Source organism: Diceros bicornis, chromosome 19 (genome assembly GCF_020826845.1).
Source record: "Diceros bicornis minor isolate mBicDic1 chromosome 19, mDicBic1.mat.cur, whole genome shotgun sequence".
Lineage (NCBI taxonomy): Eukaryota > Metazoa > Chordata > Mammalia > Perissodactyla > Rhinocerotidae > Diceros > Diceros bicornis.
In genome coordinates, this window is record NC_080758.1 from 45,411,681 (window position 1) to 45,423,800 (window position 12,120).

Below are 12,120 nucleotides of genomic sequence, written 5' to 3' on the forward strand. Positions count from 1 at the left end.
TGTCCAGTCTACTGATGAGCCCATCGAAAGCATTCTTCATTTCCGTTACAGTGCTTTTTTATTTCTGGCATTTCCTTTTGATTCTTTCTTGGCTTTTCCATCTCTCTGCTTACATTACCCATCTGTTCTTGCATATTGTCTACTTTTTCCATTAGAGCCCTTAACATAGTAATCATAGTTATTTTTCTTTATCTGATAATTCCAACATCTGTATCATATCTAAGTCTCATTTTGATTGCTTTGGGTTTTCTGAGCTTCTGGAATCTGTAAATGTATGTCTTTCAATACACTTGGGAAATTTTAAGCAATATTTTTTCGGATATTATTCTCTGCCCCATTCCCCCTCTTCTTACCTGGACGAGGTTACTGTTCCCAAATCTTAAGTGTTGTTATGGCTGTTATACATAAGGTTTATCTGCTTCCTCACTGATACAGAGTAGGCACATTATGTTACTTTACCAGCAGTGGGTGTGGATTACAATAGCTAAGATGTGGAGACAACCTAAGTGTCTATCGATGGATGAATGGATAAAGAAATTGTGGTATATATATACAATGGAATATTATTCAGCCATGAAAATGAATGAAATCTTGCCATTTGTGACAATATAGATGGACCTTGAGGGCATTATGCTAAGTGAAATAAAAAAGATTTTAAAAACCCAAGCTCATAGATACAGAGAACAGATTAGTGGTTGCCAGAGGCAGGAGATAACAGGGAGTGGGAGAAATGGGTGAACTGTTTTTTGTTTTTCAGTTTTTTTTGTGGTGAGGAAGATTGGCCGTGAGCTAAGATCTGTGCCAGTCTTCCTCTATTTTGTATTTGTGACAACTCCACAGCATGGCTTGATGACTGTTGTATAGATCCGTGCCCAGGATCTGAACCCGCAAAACCCGGGCTGCTGAAGTGGAGCATGCAAACTTAACCACTACACCACTGGGCCGGCCCCTTTTTGCTTTTCAGTATAAATAAATTGAATTTTATTTTAAAAAAAGAAATTGGCGGGGCCAGCCCGGTGGCGCAAGCGGTTAAGTGCGCGCGTTCCGCTGTGGCGGCCCGGGGTTCGCTGGTTCGGATCCTGGGCGCGCACCAACGCACCGCTTGTCAAGCCATGCTGTGGCAGCGTCCCATATAAAGTAGAGGAAGATGGGCACGGATGTTAGCCCAGGGCCAGTCTTCCTCAGCAAAAAAAAGAGGAGGATTGGCATTGGATGTTAGCTCAGGGCTGGTCCTCCTCACAAAAAAAAAAAAAAAAGAAAGAAATTGGCAAGAATCTGGCTATAATTAGCGATTCTGTCTGTTGCTGAAGTGCAGAGCTAAGCGTACAGATAACCTAGAGTGTGCTGTCTAATACAGTAGGTGCTGCCTGCGTGTGGATATCTAAATGTAAATTAATTAAAATTAAATAAAATTTAAAATTCGTTTCCTCAGTCATAGTAGTCGTATTTCAAGTGCTTAGTAGCCACATATGGGTAGTGGCTGCCATATTGGACAGTGCTGATATAGAACAATTCTATCATTGCAGAAAGTTCAGTTGGATAGCACTGACCTAGAGGGGTCGAGTTAAGATTTTAAGACCATCATCTGAACCACTGTAAGTTCTGTAAGACTGACATGGTTAAATATATACAAATATATGTGAGAAATAGATGGGGTAAAATTTAAGCGAAAGAATAAAAAGTAATTGCTACCAGAGTTTGTTCTTTCCACTATCAGGTAACATCAGTTTTTTTTTTCCTTTATTTGCTTTATTACATCACACCAAGCTTTCCTTTCATAATTAGGAAATTGAATCACTGTTCCCATGTTCTCATCACCAAGTCAGGACCATCAGCACTTGAGCAAAAGAAGAGATTCTCTATTTTGACAGTTGAGTGGAGGGCTCACTGGAATCTCAAACAATGCTAGAAGGTCCGAGTGAATCCTTCACTGATAACATTGACTTTCTGGCAACTTTCATAGAACTGCCTTCTGTTTCTAGGTAAATGAATTCTAATTAGAGTCCAGCCATGACCTCCGTTCATCTGACAGTAGTTTGGAGCACAGGTCTGTGGTATGTGTATATCCTAACTCTAGCACTTACATCTTGTGGTTGCTCGAATGACCTGAAGCCAGAAGCAGATCAGCTGGAAGTCAGCATCTTTGAGAGACTCAGTGTTTAAACAGACTGTCGAGGGATTCCTTGCTCCTGGTTCTGGATTGTTCCCTATTGCCTCTGACATTTGCAGGCAGTAAAAGAGAAGCAGCTTCTTTCATAAGGCTGTGAAATTGTAGTGCTAAGTTATCAGGCACTTCTTCATACTGCCTGTCAGGTGCCCTCCGCCTACAGCTCGTGTCTGCCCTCAGATAGCTCATCTGGCTCACAGGGACATCAAAAAATGCATTGGAAATAGAAATCATCCTCTCAACAGCTCTCCAGGGGAGGCACATTACCCCTCCTCCAGGTTTAAATTTCAAGCCTCAGTGGTCCACCCTTTTTTAGAGAATCATGTGTTTATCACTTGAACAGGACTTCCACTCAGCACTTCTAATCTGGCGAATGGACCTCACAGATAGCACTCTCCCACCTCCCTGTTCAGGCTCCCAGCTGTGTGAGCTTCATGATCTCCACCTACTTCCACTTGACAGCCAGCAGTCTGGTCCCTCGGTTTTTCTATGGTTATGTTCAAGAAAATGAGAAGGAACATTTGTTAAAAGTGAGATTGGAGGTAAAAAAGCATCTACTGAGCAATCCATGTATCATGATGGGGCAGTGGCTTTCAGGTGGCCAGTGCCTACTGCTGGCCAATAGGCTCTTGCATGCAGTTTGCGCACTAATCACTCATAATACTAATGTTGATAGTATGATTAGGTCTGTCCATTAGGGCTCCCAGTAGTAGCACAGTTAATTCTGAGAGCATCCGTATTGTGAGCCTTTCAGGTTAAATGCTTTATAAAGTCCCTATGCCTGAGTGATTTACCTAAAAACTTTGAGAACCCCTGGGCTGAAACCTCCCAGGATCCCTTCCAGTTCTGTGATTCTCTAGGAGGGAACTGGAATTCCTAAATCATCTTTCTCTTATAAAATTTCTTTTGAAAGTCATTTTTATTACAAAATTAATGCTCATTCATTATAGAAAATTTCAGGGCCGGCCCCGTGGCTTAGCTGTTAAGTGCACGCGCTCCGCTACTGGCGGCCTGGGTTCGGATCCCTGGTGCGCACCGACGCACCGCTTCTCTGGCCATGCTGAGGCCACGTCCCACATACAGCAACTAGAAGGATGTGCAACTATGACATACAACTGTGTACTGGGGCTTTGGGGGAAAAAAAGGAGGAGGATTGGCAATAGATGTTAGCTCAGAGCCGGTCTTCCTCAGCGAAAAGAGGAGGATTAGCATGGATGTTAGCTCAGGGCTGATCTCCTCACACACAAAAAAAGAAATCCTATCTTCCTTGGCTGCTGGGCTGAGATTTCTGAAAACTAAACCCAAAGTCTAATCCTGTGGATGGCCGAATGACAGCGCAAATCGAATCCCCAGGAAAAAAAAAAAGAAAATTTCAAAAATGCCAGAATGCTCCAAGAAGAAAATAAAAGGCATCTTGCATCTCATTATTCTAAGATAATCATTATTAACATAATGCTTTTATAACATTTCTCTAAGCAGATAATTCTGTATCTCTCTAATTTACGAAGTTAGAGATATACTGTATATATAATGTTACCTGCTTTATCATCTAACAGAATATCATGAACATTTTCTAGGTCATTTATTCTTCTGAGGTAAACCTTATCATTTCTATCTGCACATCAAACGTTTGAAGCATACATTTATTATCCAAAAGCATTAAAACATGTACAATATTTAATTGGAGTAAATGTAAAAGGATAATGTATTCAAGCAGGATCCCAAAGCTCATTTTAAGTTCAAAAACAAAGGTTTTAATCTTTGCTAAGAAGATGGAGTTCTCCAAAGGTCAATGTGAGAACCAATTTCAGGATTCCAGTTATCAGTCTTGCAAGTAAGGAGAGAGGTATTAATAGGCCCCAGGTTCTTAGGTTTGAGTTAACCTCTTGATTAAAATATAGGAGCAAATGGGTTGCTTTTCTTGACTTAAAAATGGAAGTAATATGGTCCCCAGGAATTATATTGTGTACGCTCTACCCCTGGTGGTCTTTCGGATATCTCTTAGGAAGTAGTGCAAGACTGTACCAGGTGGGTTTCACAGCATGAGGGGAGGCCTCTGGGGAGATTTCGATACTTTGTGTAGGTCCAGATAGAACCAAAGAATGTGGACTAGCTGCAGGTCTGGGTAGCCTTTCTCGTGTGGGCCCATGGACCTTGTTATCAAGCTGGGCTCAGGAATGGAAGGCTGTTAATTCCATCCAGGCATCTGCTCATAATGTGACCCTTTCTTAAGAAGGTGACCTATGTGATTGCATCCAGCAGCGTCTTCAGAGATGTGGCATCACCTTGTATAACTCTTGTTTCAGAATCTTTTGCTTTTACTGAAGTTTATTCAATTAGAATTTAGATCTGAGGGAATAGAAACTGCTCTGTTAAGGTTGGGGTTTAAACTCTTGGATGATAAATTCCTGTCTCCAAATCTTAGCAAGACCAGCTAGGTTTTGTTGTAGTCTCAGAATTACAAAGAAAAATTTGAGACACTTGGACATTTTGTACCAAAGAACCTACTATCTTTGGAGCAGTATTAAAAATGTCCCAAGAACAAGTGTTTAGTTTATTCCCTGTCCCTATGCATTCTGTAGGCTCCCCACCCCTCCTACTCCCTCACTGTTGAAAGGATTTGGAAATTAGGCTTTTGTATTTTTTTTTCAAATAATTTGTTCATTTCATCTATGTTGTCTTAATTTGTGGGCATGAAGTTGTTTGTGATATACTCTTTTTATCCTTTTAATGTCTATGAAATCTGTACTGATGTTGCCTCTTGATGTCTGATATTTGTAACTTGTGTCTTTTCTCTTTTTTCTTGGTAAGTTTGGCAAGAGGGTTATAAATTTTATTGGTCTTTTCATTTATTTTCTCTTTAGTTTTTCTGTTAGAAATTTCATTACTTTCTGTCCTTGTCTTTATTATTCCGCTCCTGCTTGTTTTGGGTTTGCTTTGCTTTTATTCTTTTAGTTCCTTAAGGTGGAAAGTCAGATTATTGACTTATTTTCTAATGTAAGCATTTAATGCTATCAGTTTTCCTCTAAGCACTGCCTTAGGTGAATATCACAAATTTTGATATGTTGTATTTTCATATTCATTCACTTTAAAATGTTTTCTAATTTGCCTCGTGACTTCTCTTGGATGTAGAGGCCATTTAGAAGTGTGTTGTTTAATTCCCAGATATTTGGTTTGGTGTCTTTTTGAGCTCTGAGAATGAAGTTCTAATAAATTGGAAACTCTTTGGTGGGAAGATATTTGGATTTATACATGACAACATGGCAGATTTTTCACAGTAAAGTGAAACACTGTCATGCCATTGTCATTGTATGAACTTGAAAAAGGATATCTTCAGCTATTTTGTTATACTGGTCATATTTTTTAATAGGATTTAAGGCAAATTTGGGGACTTTTCTGAGTTATGTGTCTTATCTTTGTTCTTTTCAGTGCATTATCATTGGGCAGAACTGGATCCTGAAAAATTCATGAAAGATGCCAAGCACCTACTCTGTTTTAAGAATTTGGAACTGAATCGTGAAAAGGAAGAAGGAAATAAGAAATTGGGAACCTGAATAGCCCTGCAAAAAAAACACCAAAGGAGCGTTACCATTTTCTGTGTTGTTGCTGTGGTCTAATAGAAGAAGTGGGTGCTGCCAGCACAGGGGAGTGTGCCCCATGCACATGGCAGCAGGGCACCGCCCGTGCCTCCCCCACAGGAAGGCTTTGTGGGTTCCTACGATGTCTTGGCTTGCTTTTAGAACAGGCTGGCCCAACATCATTTGTCATCAAGTCCTCCTTTCACACTGTGGTGTATTTCTGCGTGTCCATGATGGGTCTCAAATACATCCATGCTGTCCATGTTCTTCCCAACACTGGCCAAGCCAGGGTCCGTGTTAAGCTGTAAAGAGAACAATCATCAATGATAATGTATTGTGTGAGACCTTTGCATCTTGTAAATTTTCTCTTTTTTCTAAAAAGAAATAATAAAACTCCAAACCTCAACAAGCCACTTTATTATTAAACTAATCCTGCTGTGTTTCTGCTTAATAGTTTTGTTTATAGAAATACGATGTGTCGGAACCCTCTCTCTCTATATCTACACTTCTTTTCAAATAACTGTCTTGCAAGAGGCCTTCCCTGAGTGGCCCACACAGGCCCCTGATTCCACAGTGAGAGCCTATCTATGGTAATTTACAATTGATGACATTTTACTTGGATGTGAGATGGCGGGAAAGGGGAGTGTACATGGGAGGGAGCCCAGTTTCAGAATGGCCAGATGACAGACCAAGTGTAGCTGCCACATCTGGTTTATCCACCTTTGGGAGGTGGGAGAAAGGCCTCAGCTTGTTAGATCATACAGATGCCCTTTTTCCAGGAACTGCATGGTTGTCCATATATCCAAGCAGGTGTCCCCACAGTTATGTGAAGAAAGAACCATATTCTGCCAAAGAGTTTCTCAGTTAATTTTAATCTACTAGTGGCACAGCTATAGTGATCATTTTTAGGCATTATATGATGTCAATAGTAATATATATATGTATAATTATATAGTATATATTATATTACTATGTCATATATATTTATATAACATCTCTAATATACTAATTCTTATTTAAACAGAGTTATCTTCTCTTGAACTACTTCTTGCCTAGCTATAGAAGAGACATCCTTATTTGGCATTTTTGTGATGCTGAAACTCTATCTGTGACCTTTGTAATAAATCCTGAGTCCCTCTATTCTGACCCAGTTGTCTACTGCAAATAAAAAGATAGTTAGAAAATGTGAGGGCGGGAGGAGAAAGCTCAAATCACATCTCCAGTGTACATTCAAGTACTTGGAATATGGAGTTGGAAAGGGGTTTGCCAGATGGCTTTATTCTGAACCATACAGATGGTCTAGTGTAATCCATGATGGTTTAAACCTCTAGATTTGAAATCATGATATCCCAGATGCAAATCGCTGGTCAGCTCCCCCAGCTCTATGGGCAGCAAGTTCCAAGAAGCTCTCCTGTTTGAGATATCTAAGTTGGCTTTTACAGGGTGAATTCAAATTCACTTGAGAGTTACTTGAATCTACAGTTTTGTGAACTCAGCTGTAGGGTTGTAGACTTGCTGAACAGATGTGTCAGATATTTGCCTGCCACAACACTTTATCACCACCAGTTAATGCCTACTGAACAGCTGCAGCCTGTCCTTGTGGTCATGGGTAACAAGGATGGCATCTAGAGAAGAACTAATGTGCTTGATGTTTGGATGGTGGTAAAATGATAAAGACCCTTGTAGCCCACAGTCCAGTTCCTGGATCCCGTTTTAAAGGGACTTAGACAAATTGGAGTGTGAGCAGTGTCATGTGGTCAACTTGCTGAAGGGTCTGAAAACCATAAAGGAAGAAGAGCTGAAGGAGAAAAAAAACAAAACTATAAATATTTGAAAGACAATGACGAGACACTGGGTCAGCAACAAACTAGGAGCAGTGGGTATAAGATGCATTAACATAGATGCTGGCTTGATACGAGGTAAACCTTTCTAACAACGATTAGACGTGCTGGGAGCTGTTAGTGTTTGAGTAGAAGTTCTGAGCCTACTTATATGTGGGAAGAATTTTATTTATTTTAGTTAGTTTAAAATCTTCCTCCCTCACAGTATGCAGGGAACATGGTCAATATCAGAAAATGTTTGCTACTTTTGTAGCATTGGATTGAAGGAACCTTTTCCATCATCCTTAAGGTTACTTTCGATTCCAGGAAGAGAGAAGCAGCAGTGTGTACACTACAAGACTAGCTCAAGAGGGTCAGACCTACCCACAGGGCAAGGCTATAAAGAAAAGAGTGAAAGCTCAAGAAGAAACCCTATGACATCCACAGCTACATCCAAAAGTTAGTTGATTTCTGCTTCCCCCACGCCCCTTCGCTCTCCTTCTGAAGGTCATTTCTAACTCTTAGTGGGACTAATGGCTAAAATTATATTTTGGGTGTAGTTCTACTTACAGAGTATAAAACTCTCAGTCTTTACACCCATCCTAACATCTGCAACTCCTACTTTCTGCTTATTTATAAAGCTTGCTGTTTATTGTCAGTTAAAACATCATTTGAATGAGGATGGGAAAGGAGAATCGTACCATGTATGGCTATTCTGAGAAGCCTCGGCAGACTGCAGGCCAGTACTTTAAACAGAGCACCGTCCAATAACACTGGGTAGCAGGGTCATTTAATCTTGCCTTTCGTGGTTTACTTTATAGGAGACCAAGCTCTTCTGGTGACACAAAACATAGACCAAATAAAGGCACCTTCTGGGGCGGGCCACTGGAGCATCGCCTCTCAGTTGGTGGTCCTTGGAGAGGCATCTTCTCTCCAAGCCGCATCCTGGCTGGAGGTGGGCACTGACGAGCAGAGAAGGTGGTATTTCATTGATTTGATCGTAAGGAATGAATGTTCCACAAACTCACCCTTTGCTCCGACATGGTGTCATTTTAGTAACTCCAAATCCAGAGAGGTGATCTTTTCTGAACTCATTTGTCAGGTTCCTGCCCTTTTTCAGCCAGGCACTTTCAGAATTCTTAATTTACAAGTCATTGCTGGTTTGGGTCTTTTAAAAATAAGGGTAAAGAACCCCATCTCAGAAAACATGGAATAATATCAAAGGTAGAGCCTCCCATCGATCATATTAGAGATAGAAAAATCACTGTTTTGAGGGGGGGTCTGCCTCCCGCAGTTGCTGCTAATGTTTTTGTTCTCTCCTGGGGTACAGTCACCAGTGCATTAAGTTTTTAGACGTTCTGGAAGACACACCTTAAATTTCCATTGTGAAAGTATTTATGATGATATTTTAGATTTGTTAAATTAATTTTGATAATATATTTCATATTTCTAGGGGACCTTAAAATAACTTTTATTGTTTTGACTCTTCCCTGAGGGTTGGTGAGTTAGAGCCTCTGTCATCAAGCAGGAAATGTACTGGGGTGTCTGTTGAAGGGGCTTCAGCTGACAGCCCCCCTGCAGCAGGAAGATGGCCTGGGCCCGAGCGTGGGTCCGAGGAGGCGGCCTTCAGGGGCAGCTGAGATCTGTAGGACGAGGTGGAGTTGACCAGGTAAAGCGGTGCGCCCTGAGGAGGGTGAGATAAGTGCAGGGCCTCGGGTGTGAGAGCAGGGGAGGTCCAGACAACTGCCCGCGGATCAGTAGGACTGGGTTTGGGAAGACCAGGGGCCCATGTAGGGACGTGGACAAAGGCAAGACTGAGAGGCGAGCAGGGGCCAGACCCTCTGAGGTCTGTACATCGTGATAGTGTGTTTAGGGTCCACGACGTCTCCCCCCTCCATCTTCTCTAAGCTGATTTGTTGTTTCTCAGTAGTTTCTCATGTGACATGGCCTCGAAAGTGACCTCGAGAACTGAATGCAGCTCTGCCAGTGTGGTGTGACCAAGGCCCCTGGATTTGGACAGTGGTGTAGTGGTCTCAGCAGGCTAAGGGGTTGCACAGACTTGGGGTTGGATCCTGGCTGTGCTGTTGACTTGCTGTGTGACCTCAGCACAGTTTATTTGTTCCTTCAGCTCTCCAAACCTCTGTCCCCATCTGTGCAATCCTGGAGCGTGGTTGTAAGGGTTAAACGGGAGCTGTACACAAGGCGCTGAGCGCACACTCAGGGCGCCAGACCATGTTACTGAAGTCATGCAGCAAAATGTGACCGAAACTCTCTTTCAGTATTCGCATCATGTCTTTGGCTCACGTTGAGCCTGCAGGTAGCTGAAATCCCAGGTTTATTCCATATCATCACTGTGTGGCCAGTGAAGAACCCAAATGAAGAGCTTAACTGTGTTCCTGTTGGGCTCAGCCTGTGGTCTGGTCTATTGAAATATCTCAAATGTCATGCTGGCTGTTCCTCCCAGCTCTGTGACATCTTCAGACATGTTTTCTATGTCTTTATTCCAAGTCTTGGCTAGACATGCAGCACAGGGTGAAGCTGGCACTCCATTGGAAATCTTCCATCAGGTCACAGATGCGTCGGTTATGTCTCTTTCAACCCACATCCCTCCTTCCCACGTTCCCATTCTTGCTAAAATCATGCTATACTGTTTTCACAGGATTTTGGTGATTAATCCAGTGATGCTGTCAGAAAAAATATTAGTACGGCACAATGCGTTACTTGTGAACTCATGCTGCTTCCAGTGATCGCTGTGTTCTTTTCCACAGGCTCACGAGGCATCTGTTCAAACGTCTATTCTAGAAAGTTTTCAGGAATCCACATCTAACTGGCCTGTCTGAGGTGTCTGCAATCCATCTTTTTGAACCTGGGATTTTTGACATGTTTGGTTTTCTGTCCTATCTCTTCTTTTCAGAATATTTTCAAAGTTATCAATGGTAAATCTATTCTGCAATCACATCTTTAAGTTATTTCAGGACTTTGAAACTTCAGTTCATGATCAGAGAACCCTTCACCTAATGTGGGCTTCAAGTCCCCTTTTACAATGTTTCTTTTGCCTTTTTTTTGAATTTGAAACATTTGCCTTATAGGAGTACATAAAATAACTGACTTAATTTGAGCACCTAACCATGTCCAAAAGCTACTCTAAGCCCTTTATGTGTGTCAGCTCTTGTAATCACACAGCCCTCTTATTATTCCCATTTTACAGCTGAGGAACTTGAGACTTATAGAGAAGAGGTAACTGTCCAGAGCTGCAAAGGGTATGAGATCTCACCCTATCTACAAAGTAACCGGTCAGCCTGCCACACAGTCTCCTGGACGCCGGCAGAACACAGGAGAGCCGGGGTTCAGAGACAGGACTGAGTGTTATTACAGCAATAGTGAAGCTGGTGTCAACTCCCTGAACCCCAATTTCTACAGGTGACACAGAGGGCAGGTGACACCTCACTCACAGCAGGTCGTGCTACAGAAGAATCCTGAGAACGCAAATCTTTTATCATGCCTGACCTTTGCTCTGGAGAGAGACACTCTCTCTCTCTTCCAAAGTTGTTTGATATTTAAACTTCCTCGGAAATATAGTCCCAGAGCAAAGGCAGTCACTTTTGCTCACAAGATGTGCAGAAACACCAGGGACCACAGAGGATTGTCGCCCAACAGGAACGTAACACAAATCACTCCCTTAGGAGTTAGTGGAGTCAGGATTCATAGCCCCCACTGGACTGCCTGGCCATGACAACAGAGGAAGGAGGAACTGAGCTGTGGCGCCCTCTTCACACAGTGGGTCTTGTACTCACAGTCCTGCTCTGAACACCATTCTTGTTCTAATCCCTCTTTTTCTTACCACTCACTCATTCCATCCCATTAGCCTGTCCAGATCTCCTCTCCACCTTTCTCTGCCCTGAAGGAGGCTGACCTGTGTGCACTTGCTTCCTGCTTTTTGTTAGGCTCGGATAACGGGAGGCCCCTGCAGGCGATGTGAGGGCTGAAAGAACCAGGGCAGGGTTCCCCTGGCTCCTTGCTTCTGCGAAGGCGAAGCCCACAGCCCCTGTCAGGCAGCCCTCTCCTACAGCTATTTCTAAGTTTTTCCAGTAGCCCTCCCTCCCCCTACCTCTTCAGGCCTGGCGGGGTAACAGCATCCTATTGTTGCCAGCTCCAGGGTGCTTCTCCAGCCCCTCAACCCTGTCCCTTTGTCAACTATTCCCAGTCACCTCCTTAGAGCAGGTCACCTGTTTCCTGGACTCGGTGGCCCGTCACAGCCTGCTGTGGTGGCCTGGCTGCCTGTCCCAGAGTTTCCTTCCTAGTGAGGTGTGCAGGCCCATTTAGTGCTCTTGCTCGTTGAGATTGAAGTTGTGAGGGCTGTTGCCAGCTCACAGTTAATTTCTTTGGAAAATTATGGGAACTTTTCTCCTTTGTAGTCCTTCCTGTGTCACATATATTGATCAACAGTTTTAGCTGAGTACCTGCCTACCTTTTACTTTCAACTGCCCGGTTGAAGTCCTGTATTTCGAGCATCCTGGGGTTGCAGGCCAGAGAAGGCCAGGGTCTTCCTCTCATA

At 42.7% G+C, this 12,120-nt stretch overlaps 1 protein-coding gene across 1 annotated transcript in view; it reads left to right on the forward strand.

Annotated features, from left to right (window-relative positions):
• DTD1 (D-aminoacyl-tRNA deacylase 1) overlaps positions 1 to 6,158 on the forward strand; it is a 167,504-nt gene extending 161,346 nt beyond the window's left edge. The window contains exon 6 of the mRNA XM_058563306.1: positions 5,597 to 6,158. The gene's annotated coding sequence lies outside the window, so the exon portion shown is untranslated. The remainder of the gene's footprint in view (positions 1 to 5,596) is intronic.
• The last annotated feature ends 5,962 nt before the right edge of the window (positions 6,159 to 12,120 follow it).